Source organism: Limanda limanda, chromosome 12 (assembly GCF_963576545.1).
Source record: "Limanda limanda chromosome 12, fLimLim1.1, whole genome shotgun sequence".
Classification (NCBI taxonomy): domain Eukaryota; kingdom Metazoa; phylum Chordata; class Actinopteri; order Pleuronectiformes; family Pleuronectidae; genus Limanda; species Limanda limanda.
In genome coordinates this window covers 26,652,153-26,678,071 of record NC_083647.1, presented here as the reverse complement: position 1 = coordinate 26,678,071, position 25,919 = coordinate 26,652,153, and the positions used below count along the sequence as shown (strand labels likewise).

General features: G+C 44.5%; 1 protein-coding gene across 1 annotated transcript in view; it reads left to right on the top strand.

The window, feature by feature from the left end:
* The window catches only part of kcnh5b (potassium voltage-gated channel, subfamily H (eag-related), member 5b), a 102,093-nt gene that overhangs the window by 32,978 nt on the left and 43,196 nt on the right, over positions 1-25,919 (top strand). The gene's annotated exons all lie outside the window — the stretch shown is intronic.

Genomic DNA, 25,919 nt, shown 5'->3' with positions numbered 1-25,919 from the left:
CGAACCACCGACCCCGGGTTAGTGGGTGAGCCGCTCTCACTTCATCAGATCCTGGAGAACAAACTGTACGTGGGATGTTTTTGTTGCGTCTATTGAAGCCGTTATTATTTTCCTAATTATTTCTCTGAGCCATTAATCAGGACTGATCCTTGCTCATCATCATCAACTCGTTAATCTATTACTTCTCCCTGATCTCCAGCGGCTGCAGTCAACTCCGTGTCTGCGTCCCGACTGAAGTCTATTAATAGAACGGCTCCAGTGGAGTTCAAGTCCTGAGAAGCGTTTACAGTTTTCCATCGTGTGCGGCTGCGCTCGGCAGGAAACCTCGAGCTGATGATGAAAGCAGCAGATAAGTGAACAGGAGAATAGAAAGCAGCGTGTGACACACATGATTAATGGCAAGCGCCCCCCCCCCCACGGTTAATCTGAGGAATCATCGGAGCAAATTGAGGGAGCGATGAGTTATTAATGGTTAACAGCGAGAAGGGAAACACGCTGGAGGGTTTAGAGATATGGATTCTGCTCAAGGTCTTTGGCTCGGGCCGGAATAAAAAGGAACATTAATAAAACATTTGTCTTATTTTGAAGAGATTAACTCACGGCCACAGAATCGTTTTGTTTTCAACTTTCATCTTATTAATCCTGCATTTGTTTACTAGATTAATAAAATAAAAGATTGTGTAAAATATCAACAGAGGCCACGACGACCTGTGTTTTTATTTTTTGTCAAAATCTGCAGATTTATCACAGAAGCTTTTTGCTGCTTCAACTCTATATTTATTGGTATTAAGGTTTAAACTGATATAAATAAAAACAGAAATGACCTTATAACATTACAACAATAACATATGCAGTGGTGTAAACAGTGAAAAGTGACTGAGGCTCTGTTCTCTCAGGATCTTTTTTAATATTTCTGCTGACGTTTAATTCCGTGGTTGAATCAGATGTCGTCTGTCCACACGTGTAGAACAAGATTCAAGATCTGATCCATGAAATCCACAAGATGATTGACTTTGTTATGATGATTTCACACAAACATAGAAATAAAGAAAATAGAGAACGAAACCTCACAGTTTAAAAAGCGTAGATAAGACACTCGCACATAATCAGGATATTCAGATAAAGAGCATTAGTCATGATGACAAATGATTGTTGTGATGTTTCAACCTGAAGCTGCTGCTCGGCTTGTTTCTTGTTCGACATCAGATTGTTTGTTTTGAAGCTCGTTGCCGTCGGCCTGTAAACTGCTCTATATTATTATTTATCACTCTGTGTGTTTGCTTCGACAGTCGTGAGCTTGATCTCTTCATGCAGATGAGATGTGAACATGTGATGTTCAGGAAACCAGGAAAGAATTCGTAGAAAGACGTGAGAGACGGAGGAATAACGAGCGTCTCTGTTTCTAATGGTCATCATCAGCTGTTTGTGTCTCAGAGGAAGAATCATCAGAGGATTCTGGGTAATGGATTCTGTTTCATGTCGGCAACAAACACTTTGTAAAGATCATTTACACAAACACTTATAGATATTATGCAGAGTGTCATTGTTCAGTCTCTTCCAGCTATTGTGTTGTTTTCACACAAAGAGACTTTTTACTCTGATTTGAACTGCCTGGGTTCTGCAATGCATTCTGGTCCCACAGTTTTTTATTGATCATAACTTGACCTTAACCTGAACTTAAAATACTTGAAGCATTATTTATTGGTGTTAACTTCCCCAGCTGTGGCCCACACTGAGTCTGGTTCTCTCTTCTCCAGCTGCTCTTTGTGGGAGCTGCTGTGTTTCTCTATAATTTTTAAGGTTTCAACCTAAATATCTTAAGGGCCTTGAGATAATGTGTTATGATTTGACACAATACAAATACGATTGAATTACTGATATGATAAAGAAAGCTGCGGGTTCTTCACAGAGTCGATATGTTTGGGCTCGTAGCTTCAGCCGAGGCCAGAACCTCAAGTACCAGGACATTAGAATCGATTCCTCTCCGTCTATTCACTAAACCTCCATCTTGAGATACTTGTTTTATATTTTTGTAATTAGAAAAGTGATCAACCCTCCCACTGGTGAGTGAGACCTCCTGCTGTGTTCTCACATCATCTCTCACTACAGAAACTACAAACTTCCTCCACAAGAAAACTTCCTTGAACCATCGCAGGACCATTCTGACCCAAAAGGTTTTAATCTTGAATCACAAAACGCCTCAGAATGTTCTACAGCTCGATTTTAAGATTTATGAAACAGGAATTAAATGTTTGCTGCAGACCCGTGTGACTCTATTTCAAATGAGAGATATTCCCATGAGACAATAGAACATTTCCTTTATTTAATTTAGAATCTAAAGTGAATGAACCCTTGTTTGACAGATATCTTCAAATGTTTTTACAGATCAAGTTTCTATAATCAAGTCCCATTAGTGCTTAGATAACACAACCAGACTTAATTAGGTGTCTCAGTGTCTCTTCCTCTGTGCCGACACACAACCGTTTTTAAACTCGACAACTTTCCCTGACGAGCTCTTTCAGTGGGATGTGGTTTGGCCGGTTTTCTTAAGCAAAGACAAACTTACACTCGAGTCCTGAGATGGAAGGCGAGCTGCCAGTGGTTATTTTTAAGAAGGTGTCCGTATCTTACCTTAAAGTGTTTGGCAGGAAAACAACAATGTTCCTCCTCACTCCTACAAATCCATATTCATATTCAACTTCTATCTGCAGATGATCCGGCCTGTGGGTTGAGTACCACCATTTTAAAACCACAGAATCTTGTTTTGGAGCAACAGCGTTTTTATGTCTTTGTCTCGGTCCAATCTGTTCCTGCCCTGGAGTTCGGTGGGCAACTGGACATATTGTGTGTTCCTGGCATCTGGACAACACACAGCCTCAGCTGGGCAGTAAACAACACACAGACATGATCTGCTGCTCGCTGCCCGCGGGTCTGGCTGTGACTGATAGTCTTGCTGGCCGAGCATCACACACTGTGGGGGGGGGGGGTTCCTGATCTCAGCTTTACAGATTGTTCTGTGAGAACCCGGCTGCGTTCCGACATGGATCAGTTTCAGAACGTCGCAGAGCTTCAGCCGAGGAGGAGATACTCTGGTTCCACTTCCTGTAAAGGATATATTTCAAATGGGCTCAACACACGGCTGTTGTGTGTGGTTGTAAACGTGTTCTCCTACTGAACATCTACACACAACTGTGATGTCACCGTGCACCGACACGTCGTCTACATTCACATTATGTGTGAGATTCAAAAGTTATCTCTGTCGCTATGGTTACACCTGGCGTCTGCACTACTCTGCAGGTTTCAACGGCCCGAGACTGAAAAGTTGTGGGAACGCTGTTAACCCCTCCGGTTGTGATTCAGTCTGGAGACCATGACCCAGTCGGGTGTATACTCTTCCTGATTGGTTCTTATCAGTCACATGACTCCACTACCAGCGCTGACTCCTTACACTTCCTGTCAGGAACAGTTCCACATCGTCCCTGCTCTTACTTTTCTATACAAACAACCAACTGCTGAGGAGACAATCTACTTCCTGTTTACACCACATGACCAGTGTACGTGAACGGTCACGTGTTAGTCAATGTTGGTAAATAGGGACGACTGTGATCCAGATGTTCTGCAGCACACTGACAACGTCCTTCCACAAGAGGACAAACAGCAGCCAGAGAGATGTTTACAACTCAGCAGCCCACACATGGAATTCTATGTTAATGAATCAATAACAAATCAAAGAAGAATAAAGGGTTAGATAAACCTGGAAGTCAGGGTTGGTTTTGCTGTTTATAACGAAGATGGATGTGAAGATGAAGCGTTCACCTTCAGTGATGAAGGTCAGAGGCTGTTGTTCCCTCTGTCACTCAGCAGAATGGATCTGTCACTCAGCAGCTCAGTGATTGATTGATCAACACGATACGACTGCTTTGTGTTAATTACTCAGCGGCTGCGTGTCGGAGGAAACTCAGAGAAAACCCAAACCAAGCAACTCTCAGATTTTCTTTCTACTTAAAGGTTTTCAGACATCCTGGATACTTCATCATTAGCCTCAGATATTTGCAGGAACATTTTCTTGAGGTTTGGAAACGTAACCGAGCAACTGACACAGAGATGGACGATAAGACAGAATCTGTTGAGAAAAAACTAAGATGTAGGAAATGAAACTAAAAGACGATTGAACCGTTGAACCTGAAGTCCACACCGGGATCAAACGCCGGACTTCAGGTCTCGTGTGTGTTCCAACTCTTCAACCCGACGTCCGTCCTCTGACTCAAAGTTAATCCCACTTGACAAAGTGTCTCTGCTGGCGACAGGCGGCCGAGCAGGACACAGATGTCTCGTCTTGAGGGGAAACGGCAAACGGCTCCGACCCGGTGACTCCTGATTGGCCCTGTGGTCGAGCGCCGGGTTATGAGGCGACGGATCTGACAGCGGTAAGTGGAGCTGGACGGAGTTAATCAAGCAACGTGTTTGATCCGTGGACACAAATCAGACCGGATGCAGCTCAGGATCCTGTTGTGTCTCGAAGGTTCTGCTGACTCACAGACCAGCTCCTGCACACGATTATTATTATTTCTTATTCACATCCAGTCTTTGGGGGAAACACATGCTCCGTGTCTGGAAGTTTCTTAATAAACTCAGACCTGAATATCATTTCAGAGATTATATTCATGTAGCAGCAGGTCAACTGAACTTCTCCACTTTCCATGTACCTGTCTGTCTTTTATTTGGCTGTTTGTAGTACACTGTAAAATGAGGTTTATATTTAGTAGAATCCATTTACAGCAGCGGATCCAAACCTTTTTTACAGATGTCTGATGTCAGATGATAGTGATGACGATGATGATGATTCTACTAATAGCTCCTTCACCTTTTGTTTGTGCCATGAATGGATCACAAAGACCTCGGTTCTCTGGCTGTTCTAAGCATCTTACGATGGACATTGTTGTTGTTGATTTTATTACTTTTCTATTTACAGAATAACAAAACAAACATGTATAAAATGTGGGAGTGTCCAGCAGGTCTGGACCAAATGTCTCTCACTGTCAATCCAGGGCTTCTTAAAGATGCAATGTAAGTGTTGGTTGTGTCTCTTGATCATTTTGTTGTGTTTGGAAATCGTCCTCTTATAACAGTGGTCAGTTGGTCAGTGTTTGTCTGTTGTGTTGTTTTGTACAGTCCTCAGTATTCTGCTCTGCAACAGACAAACTGTGGAAGCTCTGATTTCCAGGAGGAAGTCGAGTCGAGTGAGAGACAAGTCATCATTATTTATCTTTGTTTGTGTTTTTACGGGAGAGCTTCACTTGCCACTTTCTATCTTCTATCCGTCTGTCCCCCTGTCTCCAGCCTGAGAGTCCGTCCGTCCCCCTGTCTGTTTGTTTGTAGTCGTCTCTTAACAATCGACCCACACTGATCCGGAGAACTGACGTCTGAATGCCTCTTCCTCCTGTTAGTGTGACAGAGGCTGATCTCCTCGTCCTCCTCCCCCCCCCCCCCCCCCCGCTGTCCTCCCACATGTCCCACACTCCGTTCTTCAGGAGACAGTTTCAGATGAATGTGTCTCTTAGCTGTGTCCGTGGCCGTCAGCAGAGAAGCAGCTCCTCTGAACTCGTGCACGCCGACCTGTTAGAAACATGTGATCACGATCCACTCTCTAGAAAACATGAAGTGGAAACTCACACACATACACACACACGTGAACACGCAACCCTTGCACACGGACACACTATAGCACAATGTATAGAGCCATGAAACTTTGATCACCACCATTAGAGGCTGATTAGCATAATAGCCCATCGTGATAATTCCCAAAGATGTAATTAAATTATGGCTTCAGTAAGTTGCACCGGGTTATTATTCGTGTTCACATCTCGACCGGCTCACCTCTGATCTCACGCTGCACACGACTGTGAAACTGTTTTAACATGTCATCATTAATAATATTAACAGTCCCACGCTGATCTCTGTCACGTAACTCAACATAAGCGCAGAATAAATGTCCTGAAGAACAGAAACTCGCATCGAAAACATGAAAAATTCCCAGTATAAGATCATGAATTTATTTAAGGAGCAGACAGTAAAAAACAAGCTTTCTCTCAGATTGTGCACAAAGTTAAAATGTTATGACGATAACAAGTTTCATATCAGTTCAAATAGATAATTATCACAGTAAACGTCACGTGTAGCCTATTTATTTGAATCCAGGAAACAAAAAGGAAATTGTGGGAAGTGTCTGAAGAACATTTTATTTATATTAAAAGGTTTTATAATATTTCTCTGAAGCACTTGTTCAGCCGTTATGCTCGTGCAGCACAATTTGATGCACACAACCGCACTGTACTGTAGCTTGTAATAACACACAAGGTAGATACTGCATCTACTATCCAATCATGACGTTTCAGCCTGTTTTAATATCATCAAATACAAACCAAGCTGATCAGAAACATGAACCGTCTTTGAGTAACAATGCGTACTCAGTGGTGGAGGAAGTACTGAAGTTTAGTACTTAAGTAAAAGTACAAGTACCCAGGAAAATATATACTTAAGTAAAAGTAAAAGTACTACATCAACAATCCTACTTAAGTAAAAGTAAAAAGTACTTACTTTTAAATTTACTTTAAGTATTAAAAGTAAAAGTACTCACGCAATGGGTTGTCTCTCAATGTCTAGGCTGTGCCATTTTGATAAAGAATGCAGATATAGCTACTGGTAATACTCATGCCTCTACAGATGTACACTACTAGTAATAATTATAAGCAACAACATTTGCAGGTATGGCCTGCCCCTTTAAGAAACGGGCCCAGAGAGTGACGTAGTGCACCTGGGTAACTTGCGCAAGAAGTGTGTGAATACGAGAAGTGAACGAGCACCTAGAGGTGATGAGAGTGTTGCTCCGGTGGACAGTATGTGTGTGTCACCCAGATGCGGAGCTGACGAGTGGGCACCCTCCATCGGCCCAGCGCTAAACAGAGTAGCTGATGGTTAGATAGTGATCAACTACGAACTTTAACAGGAAGAGTGGAAATGTGTTGGCGTTTGTGTGACTGTGTGTGTGTGTGTGTGACTGTGTGTGCGTGTGGAGCGCTGGCAAAGCCGCTCCGTCACAGCAACATTTTGGCGAAACTGTGTTCATAAAATGTAACGAGTAACGACTCATATTGTAGAAATGTAGCGGAGTAAAAGTATAGATAATAGCTGCAAAATGTAACGGAGTAAAGTAAAAAGTATGCACTATTATTTTTACTTAAGTAAAGTACAGATACGTAAAAATTTACTTAAGTATAGTAACGAAGAAAAAATACTTCGTTACATTTCACCACTGCGCGTACTTGGACCTTTTTAGTTTGGTTTAAGAAGCTTTGACTTGGGAGCTGTCGAGTCGTCCATGTTTATTTCCAGTCCAGAGACCAGATGATGATGCTGTTGATTTACAAACCAAACACAAGCCACGCCCACACGTTCCCAGGTGTAGAGCCCGTGCAGTTTGTATAAATCTCAGTTTGTTTAGGATCAGCCGGATTCACACGTTCCTGTTGGAGCTCGGCGTTAAACCAGCAGCAACCTGATCAATGTGTAGGCTGTTAACCAATCAGAGGAGAGCGTAGTCGTTCAGGAGCATCTGAGGCCAAGAGGAATTATTGTTGGTATACAGACTCAAAAACTACATCCTATAAATAACATGAAATATACTCAACTTGGCAGCGGAGCCGCAGCTCATGTGAAAGGACGGTTTTAACTTCAACTGTCTGTGGAGTGAAGCCTGAAAAATCAGATTTAAAAATATTCCTGTTGATCAAATTCTTCAAGGGAGAAATCAGAATGCAGCGAAAAATTATACTCACACAAAAACACATGATATTAACATCGTATAGATTATAACTCAGATTCTTTAATATTCTGAGAAAAAGTTTTCTTCCGGGCTCAAAAATGATCTGATCCTGCTCAAATATATAATTTAAATTTAATACAGAAAAACGAAATAAATCATGGAAAAATATCTTCCGTGCAGTTGTTCTGAATGAGTTTCCTGAGGTGGAGAATCTTGAATAATTATTAAATCCTCAGTATTGAACTGACAGATTAATGTTGAAGATCCTCAGAAATGTGTTTAGTTAGATTGGAGGTGAAGAAGCTCTTTGCTGGTTTCTCCTCCTTTCAGCAGCCGTCAGATCCTCTTCATGTAAAACAGTGAACCAGAGAAACCTTCACAATGACAGAGGAGCACATGAAGCTTGTGTAAGACCTTCTTCTTCTTCTTCTCGGCGTTAAGTGGCAAACTGAAAAGGTCACGGAGAAGAACAGATTTAGATCCATACGTAAACTGTGAAATGTGTCCAGAGTGTTATCCACCTTTCTCACCTCGGTTCTGTGGGTTCCTTCACACAGTCTCATTAACCGGGAGAGATGATTTTCATTCTCTGGACTCCGATCCGTGTTTGTTTGAGGTGAAGAGTCATCGCACATATTGTCAGAGAGGAAAAGGAATCATCAACTCCTGCTGCCTTTCTACGGGAGAGTTGTTATTTAATGATACAGAACAGAAAGATGTGAAAGTAGTTTAATAAGACGGCTGGACGACGGAGGTGAGGTTGGGTTACGACCACAGAGCGATGAGAAGGAGTCGCTGCTTTGATCCGGAGCTGCAGGTGGAGCTCCGGCTGCAGGTCGGGGGGGAAACGCTCAGGCTAACAAGTCCTTTCCTCTGTGGTCGGGCCTGAGATTCAATTCAGGACGAACGTGGTGAGGAAGCTTCACCGGCTCCCAACGCAGATCAGGATTCTGCAGAATGAACGTTCTCTACCTTCTCCCCTCATGTCACTCGTACCCGTCGAGTGGATATTAAAACTTGACACTTCAGAGAAAGTCATGGTCGAGGCGTTATGTTCATAGCATTACAGTTTAAAATGTTAATTTTATAGAAAATAAGGACAAAACCTCATCTATGGACAAGTTTTCGGCCTCATCAGGTGGAGTTAATTACACCGTCCAGTTTAAAACACTGATGGATGGATGGATGGATGGATGGATGGATGGATGGATGGATGGATGGATGGATGGATGGATGGATGGATGGATGGATGGATGGATGGATGGATGGATGGATAGATAGATAGATAGATAGATAGATAGATAGATAGATAGATAGATAGATAGATAGATAGATAGATAGATAGATAGATAGATAGATAGATAGATAGATAGATAGATAGATAGATAGATAGATAGATAGATAGATAGATAGATAGATAGATAGATAGATAGATAGATAGATAGATAGATAGATAGATTACTTTATTCATCCCCGAAGGGAAATTAAGTCGTCATAGCAGCCGGTATATTTGAATACAATAAAATACAAAACAATAGAATAAAATAAAATATATTGAGGTAGAAAGAATAAAAACAGATGAAATGATCTGATGAAACAGATCATTTCAAGAAGCTTGTGACTCGACTCAGGAAGAATCCTCCCGACAGGAAACCACTCAGTGATAATCTCACCCTTTGTTTCACTTCTTCTTTTGAGGAAAGACACAATTTTGAGGCTCGAGGCAAAGTGAGGTAGCGTGCGAGGTGGGGGGGGCAGGAGGGGGGGGGGGGGCTACCTGGGCTCAGAGCGAGCAGCCCGTGATGCGAGCAGCCAGGCGGAAGGACGCCGGCGGTTCGGCCCGGGCGTGATGGTCGTGTATCCTGAGAGGAAGAGACTCACAGGACTCAGCGGGAGAGGAGAGAGGGATCGTGGGTGAGAGGAGGAGAGATCAAAGGAAAGGGAGCAGGGAAGGAAACGAGCAGAGGAAGGAAACAAGCAAAGGAAGGAAGGATGCTCTCTCGCCCCCCCCAGCCAAGTATTTCACCGACTTAATTCTACGCCTGGTGCGTGAAGCGCTCCGGACTCATCTGGAGCCTGAAGCTGCTTCCACACAATCCCAGTACCCCCCCCCCATCCCCCCCCACCCCAAGTCCACTCAGGCTGCCCTCCAGTCAGGCCTGTGGGGGGGGGGGGGGGGGAGGGAGGAGAGGAGAGGGGGAGGAGAGGAGATGGAGGTTGGTGGAAATGATGCCGCGAGATGGTGGAGGAAGGGGATGAGAGGATGGAGCTGGAGGGAAAGAAGACAAGAGAAATGGGGTGTGACAGGAAGAAAAGAAGAAGAGGAGGAGGAGGAGGAGGAGGTGGAGGAGGAGGAGGAGGAGGAGGAGGAGGAGGAGGAGGAGGAGGAGGAGGAGGAGGAGGCAGCTCGGAGTGTCGCTCTCCGCTCCTCAGCTGAGATGCCCTGATTTGTTTGGAAAGAAAGCGCTAGAGAGAGAGAGAGAGAGAGAGAGAGAGAGAGAGAGAGAGAGAGAGAGAGAGAGACACTTGGATGGTGAAGGAGAGAGCGAGCGAGGGCGAGAGAGGGAGGCTGTACAGTGTGTGGCCTCTCTCTCTCCGACAGAAGCACGGAGTTTAGTCCACTAATCCATAAACAGACGTACTTACTCTTTCTCTTTTTGTCACTTTTCACTCTCTTATCCTTCCCTCTCTCTCTCTCTCTCTCTCTCTCTCTCTCCCTCTCTCTCTCCCTCTCTCTCTTTTCATCTGACTCATCAGTAAATCAGTGAATTCATCTGTGACTACCAAACGACCTCGATTCTGGAAACAGTCTGCCCCAGAACTCCCCCCCCCCGGAGGAGGTCAGTCAGGGGGGGAGGATGTTCAGTCGAGGGCCGAGGAAGAACTCGTTCAGATGAAGATGAAGATGGAGCTTTGCCGTGATATGATCTATAAACACTGAGGCTCACAAGCAAAGTTACTCATGGACGACTTGGTCCTAGTTTATAGTTTCTGTCTGAACAGAGTGAATCAGAAGTTCTGCTGAGACGTTCATGGTTCCCAGAGGATGAACCCTGCTGGTTTCAGTGGCTCCATTAGTCTGAAATGTGTTTGTGTTGATTGAAATATCTCAAGAGATATTGAACGACTTGTCTTGGAATCTAGAAACATTAAAGTCCCCCGACAGGAGGAGTTAGAATGAGGTTGAGTTTCCTCCTGAGGATCCGACAGTTCACGCTGCTAACTGCCTGTTCCTGCGAGATTTGATATTATCGTTATTTTTATTATATTTTATTGTTTGGGTAGATAAACATATTTTATTGTTTGCGTTGATAAACATATTTTATTGTCTCCCCCAAAGTGACAGAAATTATCTTTTTGACAGGGCTTACACTCAAATCACTTTTACGGTGGCTGAGCGGGAGCACACTTCAGATATTTGGTTATTTACTCACAGTTAATATTTATTGTGCCAGTTTCATCTCGTCTGTTTCCTCACACTATTTGTTTTTGAGATTAACATCATTGGAAACCACTTCTCAAAAAATACAGCTCAGTGATCATCAGGACACATTTATAAAACGGATATAGAGTCGCTGTGAAATGTGGAGTTTACTCGTGAACGTATCTGGATGAAAGTTTAGTTGTTTGTCTCCTTTTCTTCCATAAAACTCAAACTTTTTTCTGATAGTTCTCGGAGCACGTTGCTGATTTCCTGCAGCTCGTTGCTTTGCATTCACCCAGTTTCCTCCCAGTGACTCCTCCTCCTCCTCCTGGGATCTGACCAGTACAACACATCCAGGTTCCAGGAGCCTCAGCTGTTTAAACACCTCAGTGATGAACGACTCACAACTGAGGATGTGGTTTGATTAACATTCTCCCAGCTGCCTCCGGGTTCAGGTCAGGTCGGCTGTTAACGATCCTTTCACTTTGTCTCCTGAAGCCGAATCTGCGTCCCTCTGTCCTCTGGAGGTGGATCTGTGCAGCTGTCCCTCTGTCCTCTGGAGGTGGATCTGTGCATCCGTCCCTCTGTCCTCTGGAGGTGGATCTGTGCATCCGTCCTTCTGTCCTCTGGAGGTGGATCTGTGCAGCTGTCCCTCTGTCCTCTGGAGGTGGATCTGTGCATCCGTCCCTCTGTCCTCTGGAGGTGGATCTGTGCAGCCGTCCCTCTGTCCTCTGGAGGTGGATCTGTGCATCCGTCCCTTCTGTCCTCTGGAGGTGGATCTGTGCAGCCGTCCCTTCTGCCCTCTGGAGGTGGATCTGTGCATCCGTCCCTCTGTCCTCTGGAGGTGGATCTGTGCATCCGTCCCTTCTGTCCTCTGGAGGTGGATCTGTGCAGCCGTCCCTCTGTCCTCTGGATGTGGATCTGTGCATCCGTCCCTTCTGTCCTCTGGAGGTGGATCTGTGCATCCGTCCCTCTGTCCTCTGGAGGTGGATCTGTGCAGCCGTCCCTCTGTCCTCTGGAGGTGGATCTGTGCATCCGTCCCTCTGTCCTCTGGAGGTGGATCTGTGCAGCCGTCCCTCTGTCCTCTTGAGGTGGATCTGTGCATCCGTCCCTCTGTCCTCTGGAGGTGGATCTGTCCCTCTGTCCTCTGGAGGTGGATCTGTGCAGCCGTCCCTCTGTCCTCTGGAGGTGGATCTGTGCATCCGTCCCTTCTGTCCTCTGGAGGTGGATCTGTGCATCCGTCCCTTCTGTCCTCTGGAGGTGGATCTGTGCAGCCGTCCCTTCTGTCCTCTGGAGGTGGATCTGTGCAGCCGTCCCTCTGTCCTCTGGAGGTGGATCTGTGCAGCCGTCCCTTCTGTCCTCTGGAGGTGGATCTGTGCAGCCGTCCCTCTGTCCTCTGGAGGTGGATCTGTGCAGCCGTCCCTTCTGTCCTCTGGAGGTGGATCTGTGCATCCGTCCCTCTGTCCTCTGGAGGTGGATCTGTGCATCCGTCCCTCTGTCCTCTGGAGGTGGATCTGTGCAGCCGTCCCTCTGTCCTCTGGAGGTGGATCTGTGCAGCTGTCCCTTCTGTCCTCTGGAGGTGGATCTGTGCAGCCGTCCCTCTGTCCTCTGGAGGTGGATCTGTGCATCCGTCCCTCTGTCCTCTGGAGGTGGATCTGTGCATCCGTCCCTCTGCCCTCTGGAGGTGGATCTGTGCAGCCGTCCCTCTGTCCTCTGGAGGTGGATCTGTGCATCCGTCCCTCTGTCCTCTGGAGGTGGATCTGTGCATCCGTCCCTCTGTCCTCTGGAGGTGGATCTGTGCATCCGTCCCTTCTGTCCTCTGGAGGTGGATCTGTGCAGCCGTCCCTCTGTCCTCTGGAGGTGGATCTGTGCAGCTGTCCCTCTGTCCTCTGGAGGTGGATCTGTGCATCCGTCCCTCTGTCCTCTGGAGGTGGATCTGTGCAGCCGTCCCTCTGTCCTCTGGAGGTGGATCTGTGCATCCGTCCCTCTGTCCTCTGGAGGTGGATCTGTGCATCCGTCCCTCTGTCCTCTGGAGGTGGATCTGTGCATCCGTCCCTCTGTCCTCTGGAGGTGGATCTGTGCATCCGTCCCTCTGTCCTCTGGAGGTGGATCTGTGCATCCGTCCCTCTGTCCTCTGGAGGTGGATCTGTGCATCCGTCCCTCTGTCCTCTGGAGGTGGATCTGTGCATCCGTCCCTTCTGTCCTCTGGAGGTGGATCTGTGCATCCGTCCCTCTGTCCTCTGGAGGTGGATCTGTGCATCCGTCCCTTCTGTCCTCTGGAGGTGGATCTGTGCAGCCGTCCCTCTGTCCTCTGGAGGTGGATCTGTGCAGCCGTCCCTCTGTCCTCTGGAGGTTGCATCACCTCTTACACTCTCGGTCTCATTCCCTTTCATCCCGAGGCCGTCCTCTCCTCAGCAGCGTTGGAAAGTCACGGCGTTCTCCTGTAACCGAACGCTGAACCACCTTGGCTCTCTGAATAATAAATGTAAAAGCAGGAGTGTAGTTTTCTTGCTTTCCTTGCAGTGTTTTCATCACAAGGTCTTTTTTTATAGCTCTGCTCGACGATCTTGTGACCGAGATGCTTAAAGCAAAGCAAAGGACACACACTCGGAGGTTGTGATGTTTATTCACTGGATCTGCTGCTGCATGAGCTGCACAAACCACTGGAAGAGAAACGACCTCCAGCGTCGTCAACATTCCTCGATAAAAAAAAACCCATGAGAAAGCAAATCTCACCAGTGTAATGCGCTTTTTATCAAAAAGGGTAAAAACACAGAGGATGCTTCTGTCTGTAGTTATATCAACTCGTTATTTATCAGCGACTGAAACAGAAACAAGCGTCCGGTGGTTTCTTCTTCGTGTGTCGGACCTGCTGCTGAATTTCAAAATGTGTCACAGGAGCCTGAACGTGTCATTACAGGTTTCTATTCTTATTACTCCTCAGATTCCGGTTGTAACCATAGACTGGAAATAACAGGGAACATGTTCATAAACTCCACCTCCTCCATGTTAGCAGATGGAACATGGACCCAACTAAAAGATAAAATACACATCAGATACGTTTCTCTCTGCTTGTTGGTTCATTATCTTCTGATTGACAACACAACTGCTCTCACACTCGTGTTCAGTTTGACCACAATCTGACCAGTTGCAGTCCCTTCACCCACAATGCATTGTAAACATTTTAAATTGGGTGTCACGCTCTCATGCCAGTGGCGGTGGAGCTGCGGTGGAACATGCTCGACCCCCGGGGGAGGAAATGGGTTTCGGTGTCCGAACAAAAGACAAGGACGTGTGGACAAAGAGGACGAGCCACAGATCTGTTGTATGTTGTTCAGATCAAACACCTCAGGAATCTTCATCTCCACAGTGACCACAGGATCGTGTGTTTACTCGTGAAAGTAACACGATAAAACTCTTGAATTTAAATCTTAAAATCAACAAGTTCATGGTAAAGTGCAACGGATATCTTGAGTTATAGATAACAGATATGCAGCAACAATCATTTATTCCTCCTTCGCTGATTCAAAGTCACGACATCGGAAGAAAGAAAGAAGAGGTTTTCTAAAGCTTTTCCAGCGGAGGAGGATTTGTCAAAGTGAACTTTTTCAATAAACGTTCTCGTTGTCATCTTCAGAAAACACGGCGGATCCTTCTGTTTCTTTAAAAACTCATTTCCTCTGAGGGTTGAGTGACGACCAATAATGAACTGTTCTCTCTTACGTTCTGAACACGTTCAACTCCAGGAGGCAGGAAATTAACTTTTACCCAAAGGCCGTAGATCAAACTTCTTCTGTTAATCTTTCACCTGTCAAACACTGAGTCTCAGATACGAGGAAATATATCGGCTGCGTTTTCTTATGCTAAATTATAAAATTACCTGCCGGTGTGGATCTGCCGGGCAGACGGATGAGGGACGGTGTCAGGGAAGTTTATTATCCAGACGTTTAACAGCAGAGGAAAGTGAAACCTCAGCTTCACCCTGACCGGCGTCACTTAACTTGTTGACATGGCAACCACAGAAAGAACCCCTGACTCCTATTGTTTGGGGGGGGTTTTAGTTATGACTTGAGCTGAAGGAACATGTGCTGACGTCTCTGCACCTGATTCTGCCTCAAGAAAGATTTTCATAAGTGTGTAGAAGTAGAGAAGGAAACATGGAGACACTTTGCTCAGAACCAGAATAAATGAGTAGAGACGACTAGGGTTGCAAAGGGGTGGAAAGTTTCCGGTAAATTTCCGGAAACTGTCCGGAAACTTTCAATGGGAAGTTTAGCTCGGGAATTTTGGGAATTTTGAAAAAAATAAAACTATGCAAATTAAACGCTGAGCAATAAAAACATCATTCAAAACTCTATTTTAAAGATGTATGGAACGTTGAGTTTCAACCCTCCACTGGTCATTCTTCCATCACATGCACAGATAACTCCCAGCATGCTTCACTCTACAGCAGGGCTACTGAGGCCTGCTGTAGAGTGAAGGACTAGTCAGGTAAGTTTCCATGATATTACTGGAGAAAATATATTAGCATGCTGATTGAGGATTGTTCATCTGTTCATCTAGACTATTTCCATTAATCTATCCATCAATTGTTAAATATGTTTACAGACTATTCCAATTGTTTGGCTAACTATTTATATCTCTGGCATTGCATTAGTGTTTTTTTACAAACTTTGTTCTCATCTTATTCTACAGAACAATGCCACGTGCACTCTCTCATGTGTGGAGACATTTCACCTCATCCAATGTAGAAGGAAAGGCTGTGTACATTTGCAAATACTGTGCAAAGACCTATGTTAAGAATGACACAACGATGCAGAAGCATATAGTCAAGTGCCCAAAGTTTCCTCAGGACTCAAATCAGCCTATGACACAACAAAATGTTTATATTTATGTCTGTATATGACAAGGTCAATACAGTTAGTATAAATTACCCACAACATTTCCAGTTTATTCCCGTTAATTCCCGTATATTCCCGTTAATTCCCATGGAAAGTTTCCAACTTTGAATATTCCCGGAATTTTGCAACCCTAGAGACGACACACACAAATGTTTTTTCAGAAAAAAACCCTTATAGATATTTTAATCCTGGAACCAGTTCGATGAGATATGAGATGAATCGTGAAAATATCACATTTGATTCACAGCAACAATATAGGAAAACAGAAAAAATAAATAGTGGACGGGTTGGGCCCTAAAGTCCAGCGCTGCTTCTAGAATTGAACCTTTTCGAATTCTGACTTGAAATCTTTCACTCATCAGCATGTTAGAAATAAATCATGGTTGTTCTGTGGTTGTGGTAAATATTTAGATTACGTCCTTTTTACGTCTACCTTGGATGGTAAAAATATTATGGCTGAAAATAAAAACCTCCATTAAAGGGACTCTTACCTTTGTTGCATTTGAGAATTACAGCACATTCAAATCATCCCGCCTTCCTCCAATGCCCCACCCCCTCGTTCCCATCCGCGGTGTTTTTTTGAAGAAACTTTATTTACAAGCAGACTTTCAACCTACTGCCTCCGCGCACGCACGTGAGTTTTTGTTTACCAAAGCAATGGATTCGGTAAGTTATATACATTTACATTCACATGCCTTGATGACGCGGGCCCGAATGCGCCACAAGAAGCAGACGGAAAACCTGCAAGGTCCTTCGGTCCGAAGAATTTTATTGGTTGAAGTTTTCACTAAATATTATGAGAGTGAAATAATTGTTTGTTTTTACTCCTGGTGGGTCTGTCTTGCATTTTAGAGTGTCATTACCTTATTAATACCAATTTAACCTTATCCAAAAAAAGTGTAAAAATGCAACAAAGGTAAGAGTCCCTTTAATTGAGAAGCCGGTCGTCAGATGAGTACGTGTTTCTTCCGGGACACGATCACGTTCATGCTTATTAAAGAATGAAGCGTCACAGACCATCAGTGATCTATTATCAAACCTCTGTTCATTTAATATCTATATTAATATAATCGTCCTCCCTGGCCTCTGCTCTCACTCTACCTGGCTTCCTGTCGACCTGCATGAGGAACTTAGGAGCTGTGCGGAAGTATCAGTGACGTGTTTCAAACAGTGTTTTCTCTGCAGGAAACTTTTATAATCACAAAAAAAACGTTCTAACGCACATCTGGTGGAACTGGAACTCACCTCGTGAATCCCTCAGGTTACCAGCGACCATCTGAAGGAACATGTGTTGTGAGAAGTGGGTTAACACTTCCTGTCCAGTTCCACAGAACGTGAGTGAATAATATTAAATCACTTTGTTTTAAAAGTGTCCCACATGCCGTTAGTACGACTTTAGAGAAAAAGAATACTACAAACAATACTGCAGATGAATTTCACTACATTACACTAGAGCTCCTCCATAAATAATGAATATCAGTTTCATCTATTTAACGTGTGCTGTGCAAACCACTCCAGGGTTTGTGTTGTTAGGGATTCACCACGTTTCCATAAAATCTCTCGTTCAGGAGCCGATCGGTGAAACGTCTCCGAAGGATTCTATCGCTCGCATTTCTATTCAAATTTTTTTAATTTCTCTTTTAATTTGTGCCGGAGCCCACAGTGTGGAGTCACATGGGGGAGAGGGTCTGATTGAATCAAGCAGGTGCCAGGTGTGATAGATTGGTGCTCCTCCGGTTTAATTGCTGACGGTGAAGGAAACAGAGAACGAGCTGTGATTCACCTCCGCTCGGTACCTGTCTCACCTGCTGCTCCCGGCCCCGACAGTCAGAGAAACAAACTTCACAGGGAAGTGTGATAAAGCTCCAGATCCACAAGTTCTCCTCACTGGTGTGGACGTGACCTCGGATCCTCCTCCAGCCGCAGAACCCGAGCGGAGCAGCCAGTCAGACGAGACCTGGATCTGGAAGGTCGATCGATGTCTGCTGCAGGCGTCACCTGATGCTAGCGCCCTGTACCCTGTGGGGTCCGGTGACCAATCACAGAGCGGCTCTCACTCTCTAAACAACCTGCAGATCACAAGGTCTCCGCCTCTGGTTCCCCGGCTGAATCTCCAGATTCCTGTGGCCGAGGTTCAGAGAGTGAGACTGAAAGTGAAGATCTGGATCCAAATATAGATATGGATTAATAAGGAGACTGTCGGGACTCGGCTCTATTGACTTTATATTAATTTCTATTTCTATATCTTCTGTATTCTTGGTTGGAGCAACTCCCACGTGGCTCAATAAAGTATATTTCTATTTCTATTTCTATTCTGATGATTCTGAATTTGCTAGAGCTGGATTTTTTATTTTACTGCTTGAATTGAGACATAAGAAAATAAACTCACGTCTTTAAAAACAGGACGTAGCTGCAGTGTGAGAAAACTCCAGAGGAAAGAACCCGTTTGTTTTCATTAAACCGAGTCGACCGACCTTCGACCTGCGCTGCCTGTTCCGCTCGCTCCTGGTTCCACTGGTTCCATATCCCACTGAACCTCCTGACCCAGTAAACCCAGTTCTCCCTCTGGTGAGAATCTGCTCCCGGCGCCGCCTCGCTCACACAAACACATCCCTCTGTTCACCAGGCGCCGAGCGGCTCCATGCGAGTGCTCCTCCATGACTTCATTACTCCTGCAGAGGCCCTGGGGGGTCCCGGGGGGGCACCAGAGGCCCCCCGGCGCCCGGCTCCACCCCCGACGGACTTGTTACCTTCGGCGCTGGAACCTCGGAGGCGTCTTGTTTGTGCTGGTTGTGTTTCGGCCCCGTTAGTGAACCTGCAACACTCAGACCTGATGAATCAAACACGAGCAGCAGATCAATGATGTTTACTGTGTTTTCATTCTGAGGAATTTATTCAGTGAAACGAGAGAATAACGGAGAGAATAATCCTCTTCCTCTCTTTAAAATACAGTCTGTGCCAGGAATCAAGGTTTCCTCTCCTCCTTTGTCTTTGCTATTCCTCTTCTTCCTTCTCTTATTGTTTCTTTTCTTCGTCTTCTTCTCCTCTTCCTCTCTTCGTCTTCATCCTCTCCTCCTCTTCTCCTCAACCTTCCTCTTCTCCTTTGCCTTTGCTATTCCTCTTTTTCCTCCTCATCTTCTTCTTTCTTTTCTTCGTCTTCTTCTAATTCATCTTCTTCTCCTCTTCCTCTATTCATCTTCATCCTCTCCTCTTCTTCTTCTCCTTTGTCTTTTCTATTCCTCTTCTACTTCCTCTCATTCTTCCTTTCCCCCCTTATCCACCTATTCCTCTTCTTTTTTGTCCTCTCCCCCTCCTTCTCCTTCCTCTATTCCTCTTCTTCCTCCTCTTCCTCTTTCTTTTCTTTCTTCGACTTATTCTACTTCATCTCCTTCTCCTCTTCCTCTATTCGTCTTCATCCTCTCCTTCTCCTCCTCTTCCTCTTCTCCTTTGTCTTTTCTATTCCTCTTTTTCCTCCACTTCTTTTTCTTTCTTTTCTTGGTCTTCTTCCACTTCATCTCCTTCTCCTCTTCCTCTATTCGTCTTCATCCTCTCCTCCTCCTCCTCTTCTTCTCCTTTGTCTTTTCTATTCCTCTTCTACTTCCTCTCATTCCTCCTTTCCCCCCTTGTCCTCCTATTCCTCTTCTTTTTTGTCCTCTCCCCCTCCTTCTCCTTCCTCTATTCCTCTTTTTCCTCCTCATCCTCTTTCTTTTCTTTCTTCGTCTTCTTCTACTTCATCTCCTTCTCGTCTGCCTCTCTTCGTCTTCATCCTCTTCTCCTCCTCCTCTTCCTATTCTCCTTGGTCTTTTCTATTCCTCTTTTTCCTCCTCTTCTTCTTCTTTCTTTTCTTCGTCTTCTTCCACTTCATCTCCTTCTCCTCTTCCTCTATTCGTCTTTATCCTCTCCTCCTCCTCCTCTTCTTCTCCTTTGTCTTTTCTATTCCTCTTCTACTTCCTCTCATTCCTCCTTTCCCCCTTATCCACCTATTCCTCTTCTTTTTTGTCCTCTCCCCCTCCTTCTCCTTCCTCTATTCCTCTTCTTCCTCCTCTTCCTCTTTCTTTTCTTTCTTCGTCTTCTTCTACTTCATCTCCTTCTCGTCTTCCTCTCTTCGTCTTCATCGTCTTCTCCTCCTCCTCTTAATCTTCTCCTTTGTCTTTGCTATTCCACTTCTTCCTCCTCTTCTTCTTCTTTCTTTTCTTGGTCTTCTTCTACTTCATCTCCTTCCCGTCTTCCTCTATTCGTCTTCATCCTCTCCTCCTCCTCCTCTTCTTCTCCTTTGTCTTTTCTATTCCTCTTCTACTTCCTCTCATTCCTCCTTTCCCCCTTATCCAACTATTCCTCTTCTTTTTTGTCCTCTCCCCCTCCTTCTCCTTCCTCTTTTCCTCTTCTTCCTCCTCTTCCTCTTTCTTTTCTTTCTTCGACTTCTTCTACTTCATCTCCTTCTCGTCTTCCTCTGTTCGTCTTCATCCTCTTCTCCTCCTCCTCTTCCTCTTCTCCTTTGTCTTTTCTATTCCTCTTCTTCACCCTCTTATTGTTTCTTTTCTTCGTCTTCTCCTACTTCATCTCCTTCTCGTCTTCCTCTATTCATCTTCATCCTCTCCTCCGTCTCTTCTTCCTCTTTGTCTTTTCTAATCCTCTTCTACTTCCTCTCATTCCTCCTTTCCCCCTTATCCACCTATTCCTCTTCTTTTTTGTCCTCTCCCCCTCCTTCTCCTTCCTCTATTCCTCTTCTTCCTCCTCTTCCTCTTTCTTTTCTTTCTTCGACTTCTTCTACTTCATCTCCTTCTCCTCTTCCTCTATTCGTCTTCATCCTCTCCTTCTCCTTCTCCTCCTCTTCCTCTTCTCCTTTGTCTTTTCTATTCCTCTTTTTCCTCCTCTTCTTTTTCTTTCTTTTCTTTGTCTTCTTCTACTTCATCTCCTTCTCCTCTTCCTCTATTCGTCTTCATCCTCTCCTCCTCCTCCTCTTCTTCTCCTTTGTCTTTTCTATTCCTCTTCTACTTCCTCTCATTCCTCCTTTCCCCCCTTGTCCTCCTATTCCTCTTCTTTTTTGTCCTCTCCCCCTCCTTCTCCTTCCTCTATTCCTCTTCTTTCTCCTCTTCCTCTTTCTTTTCTTTCTTCGACTTCTTCTACTTCATCTCCTTCTCGTCTTCCTCTATTCGTCTTCATCCTCTCCTTCTCCTCCTCTTCTTCTTCTCCTTTGTCTTTTCTATTCCTCTTTTTCCTCCTCTTCTTTTTCTTTCTTTTCTTTGTCTTCTTCTACTTCATCTCCTTCTCCTCTTCCTCTATTCGTCTTCATCCTCTCCTCCTCCTCCTCTTCTTTGTCTTTTCTATTCCTCTTCTACTTCCTCTCATTCCTCCTTTCCCCCCTTGTCCTCCTATTCCTCTTCTATTCCTCTTCTTTTTTGTCCTCTCCCCCTCCTTCTCCTTCCTCTATTCCTCTTCTTTCTCCTCTTCCTCTTTCTTTTCTTTCTTCGACTTCTTCTACTTCATCTCCTTCTCGTCTTCCTCTATTCGTCTTCATCCTCTCCTTCTCCTCCTCTTCCTCTTCTCCTTTGTCTTTTCTATTCCTCTTTTTCCTCCTCTTCTTTTTCTTTCTTTTCTTTGTCTTCTTCTACTTCATCTCCTTCTCCTCTTCCTCTATTCGTCTTCATCCTCTCCTCCTCCTCCTCTTCTTCTCCTTTGTCTTTTCTATTCCTCTTCTACTTCCTCTCATTCCTCCTTTCCCCCCTTGTCCTCCTATTCCTCTTCTTTTTTGTCCTCTCCCCCTCCTTCTCCTTCCTCTATTCCTCTTTTTCCTCCTCTTCCTCTTTCTTTTCTTTCTTCGTCTTCTTCTACTTCATCTCCTTCTCGTCTGCCTCTCTTCGTCTTCATCCTCTTCTCCTCCTCCTCTTCCTATTCTCCTTGGTCTTTTCTATTCCTCTTTTTCCTCCTCTTCTTCTTCTTTCTTTTCTTCATCTTCTTCCACTTCATCTCCTTCTCCTCTTCCTCTATTCGTCTTTATCCTCTCCTCCTCCTCCTCTTCTTCTCCTTTGTCTTTTCTATTCCTCTTCTACTTCCTCTCATTCCTCCTTTCCCCCTTATCCACCTATTCCTCTTCTTTTTTGTCCTCTCCCCCTCCTTCTCCTTCCTCTATTCCTCTTTTTCCTCCTCTTCCTCTTTCTTTTCTTTCTTCGTCTTCTTCTACTTCATCTCCTTCTCGTCTTCCTCTCTTCGTCTTCATCGTCTTCTCCTCCTCCTCTTAATCTTCTCCTTTGTCTTTGCTATTCCACTTCTTCCTCCTCTTCTTCTTCTTTCTTTTCTTGGTCTTCTTCTACTTCATCTCCTTCCCGTCTTCCTCTATTCGTCTTCATCCTCTCCTCCTCCTCCTCTTCTTCTCCTTTGTCTTTTCTATTCCTCTTCTACTTCCTCTCATTCCTCCTTTCCCCCTTATCCAACTATTCCTCTTCTTTTTTGTCCTCTCCCCCTCCTTCTCCTTCCTCTTTTCCTCTTCTTCCTCCTCTTCCTCTTTCTTTTATTTCTTCGACTTCTTCTACTTCATCTCCTTCTCGTCTTCCTCTCTTCGTCTTCATCCTCTTCTCCTCCTCCTCTTCCTCTTCTCCTTTGTCTTTTCTATTCCTCTTCTTCACCCTCTTATTGTTTCTTTTCTTCGTCTTCTCCTACTTCATCTCCTTCTCGTCTTCCTCTATTCATCTTCATCCTCTCCTCCGTCTCTTCTTCCTCTTTGTCTTTTCTATTCCTCTTCTACTTCCTCTCATTCCTCCTTTCCCCCTTATCCACCTATTCCTCTTCTTTTTTGTCCTCTCCCCCTCCTTCTCCTTCCTCTATTCCTCTTCTTTCTCCTCTTCCTCTTTCTTTTCTTTCTTCGACTTCTTCTACTTCATCTCCTTCTCGTCTTCCTCTCTTCGTCTTCATCATCTTCTCCTCCTCCTCTTCCTCTTGTCCTTTGTCTTTTCTATTCCTCTTTTTCCTCCTCTTCTTCTTCTTTCTTTTTTTGTCTTCTTCTACTTCATCGCCTTCTCCTCTTCCTCTGTTCGTCTTTATCCTCTCCTCCTCCTCTTCTTCTTCTCCTTTGTCTTTTCTATTCCTCTTCTACTTCCTCTCATTCCTCCTTTCCCCCCTTGTCCTCCTATTCCTCTTCTTTTTTGTCCTCTCCCCCTCCTTCTTCTTCCTCTCCTCCTCCTCTTCTCCTCCTCCTCCTCCTGGTTCGCCTGCAGACGTCCAGCAGAGCTTTACAAGTCTTTACCTCAGAAAACCTGTTTGCTGTAAATCATCATAAGCACATGAAAAAACAGATTAAAAAAGGTGTCAGATGATAATAACACATGAGAAAGAAAGAAAATTGCTTTGATCATATTTTCCATTTTTTTAAATCCTGCTTTCATTTTGCCTCAGTTTTTTTACATCAATGCTTTGAAACGTAGAAATGTAGAAACGTATTTACTCAGGAATGAATCTATTTTTCACGGGATCGATTTGCAGCGTCTGACCTGTGAATGTTGATCTTAATCTATTTTTCTGTTTTCTGCAAATTACCAGAAAACATTTATCATTCAAACAAACTTCATCGAGCTTTTGAAGTTGAGGGGCACACATCAGGAAAACCTCATAATAATTATGATACACATAAGCTGTTTTGAAAAATATATATTTATCTGAATGTCTCTAGCTGATGATGAATTGCAGCTCTGAATTAATACTTATATACAAATTAGAAATCATAAGAACATTTTGACCTGGTCGGAGTTAGAGGTCAGTGTGACCTCGTGAACATGATGAACACTTTGATGGAATCCTCTCACAAACTTGGACTGAAGGATTCACTGATTAGATTTTAGTGGTCAAAGGTCAAACTGACCTTCAATGAATGGACACACAGCTACTGAGCCTGTGTTTCCATCTTCATCCCTCTCCTCTTCCTCCTGAAAACACTGAATCCTCAGTATTTTACTGAATTGAATGTTTCTGTCTGCTGTTGCTTCTCATACTTGTTCATATGGAAAGTTTGCTCACGTTAGTAAACATCATCTACCAATAGGGAACAGACATCTCCGACCATGTGATGTCACTGAACTCAGCTCCCCCCCCCACCTCTCTCTGTAAAACCCATTATGACTTTGACACGGCAGTGAGTCGTCTATTAAGTCGACCTGATGAGAAGTAAACAACGGCACATCGGAGAATTACTGTGGAAAAAAAACAACCTTATTAACTGAAAAGAGATTCACAATTACAGAAATGCTTGCGGCTGGAAGGGGGGGGGGGGGTGGGGGGGGGGGTAGCCTCAGCAGAGTTTTCAGTCGATATGTATTTGGAGACAATCAGCCTGAATGTTTAACTCTCCCAGAGAACGCTTGAAGCACAATTAGCGCTCGTCCAAACAGATTTGAAACCCAGCTTTTCTTTTTTCAAATGGTTTTCATCAAAAAATCATATTTCACACGATCACCGACGTCATGAAGAAGTCAGAAAATATCTTCATGCTTAATCTCTGCATCCTAATGGACAACAAACAGGACGTGAAGCTTATATAGGTCCAATCATGACTGGGGATCATGTGGTCAGAATGATGGCTCCACCTCCCTGGAGATCAGAACCTTATGACACAGGAAGGACTGGACACTTTCCAGTTTTCATTCAAAATAAGAATAAGCATTAAAGACGCTGATGGAGCCGAGTTACATCTCATTCTGAGGAATCCACAGATATTTAATTATCAAACTTATTATTTGAATGTTGACACGAGCGAATTCAGACTTAGATTTATTGATATATGTTTGTGGAAGGTTCTCTGTGCCTCTGTCTTTACATCTGGGTTGGAGTGTGTGTGTGTGTGTGTGTGTGTGTGTGTGTGTGTGTGTGTGTGTGTGTGTGTGTGTGTGTGTGTGTGTGTGTGTGTGTGTGTGTGTGCTGGTTGTCTTCTCGTGTAGAAGTGTTGTGATGAATGTCCTCCCGGCTCCAGGCGCTGACACTGTGTCTGCTGGACTGACAGATTCCTGTCGCTCACGTTCATTCACTGTGACAAATCCTCCTGAGCTCCTCGGGCCGATCGTCCCAGACCCACGAGAGGAGGAGATACACATGATACACACACACACACACACACACACACACACACACACACACACACACAGCAACACTTGCGTTACTTTGACCCCGGCTGAGCGACATTTGCTGCTTTTACCTCTTGTAGAAATATTTCATCATCCAGCTCCGTCTCTTTGTGACAATCTCATAAATAAAGATGAACTGAGGTGAATCGTCTCTTCCAGATATATATTTATATATATATATGTTAATGAGAACCCATATATATTTAAATTTATATATATACAGCATAATTCCACTGAAAGAGGAGCTGAAGGGATCAAACATAAGTTATACGACTGTTGACAGATTAAAACTCGGTGTTTTTTAAAGGATCAACAGTTTCTGGTGACCTCAGATTTTCACCAAATTGCTTCTAGACGTAGAAATAAGAGAAAAACTATAAGTTTCAATTCAGGTTTGTATAGAAACAACAATATCTGAATAGAGAAAAGTAGGGAAAGAGATTCATCAGTTCAGTGTCGAGGTCAAAACAAACAAACCGACTGAAACCAAGCGATGGTTCTGATATGTTTTTCCTCTTCAGTGTCACAGTCGATTCTGAGACGAACTTTCTCTCCAGTTGATCAGCGTCACTTTGACAGCGTCGCCCCCCCCCCCCCCCGTCCCCCCGGCTCCTTCGTCAGCTGATAGACGCGAGGAGATAAAGCTCTTTATCTCCTCCTCATCC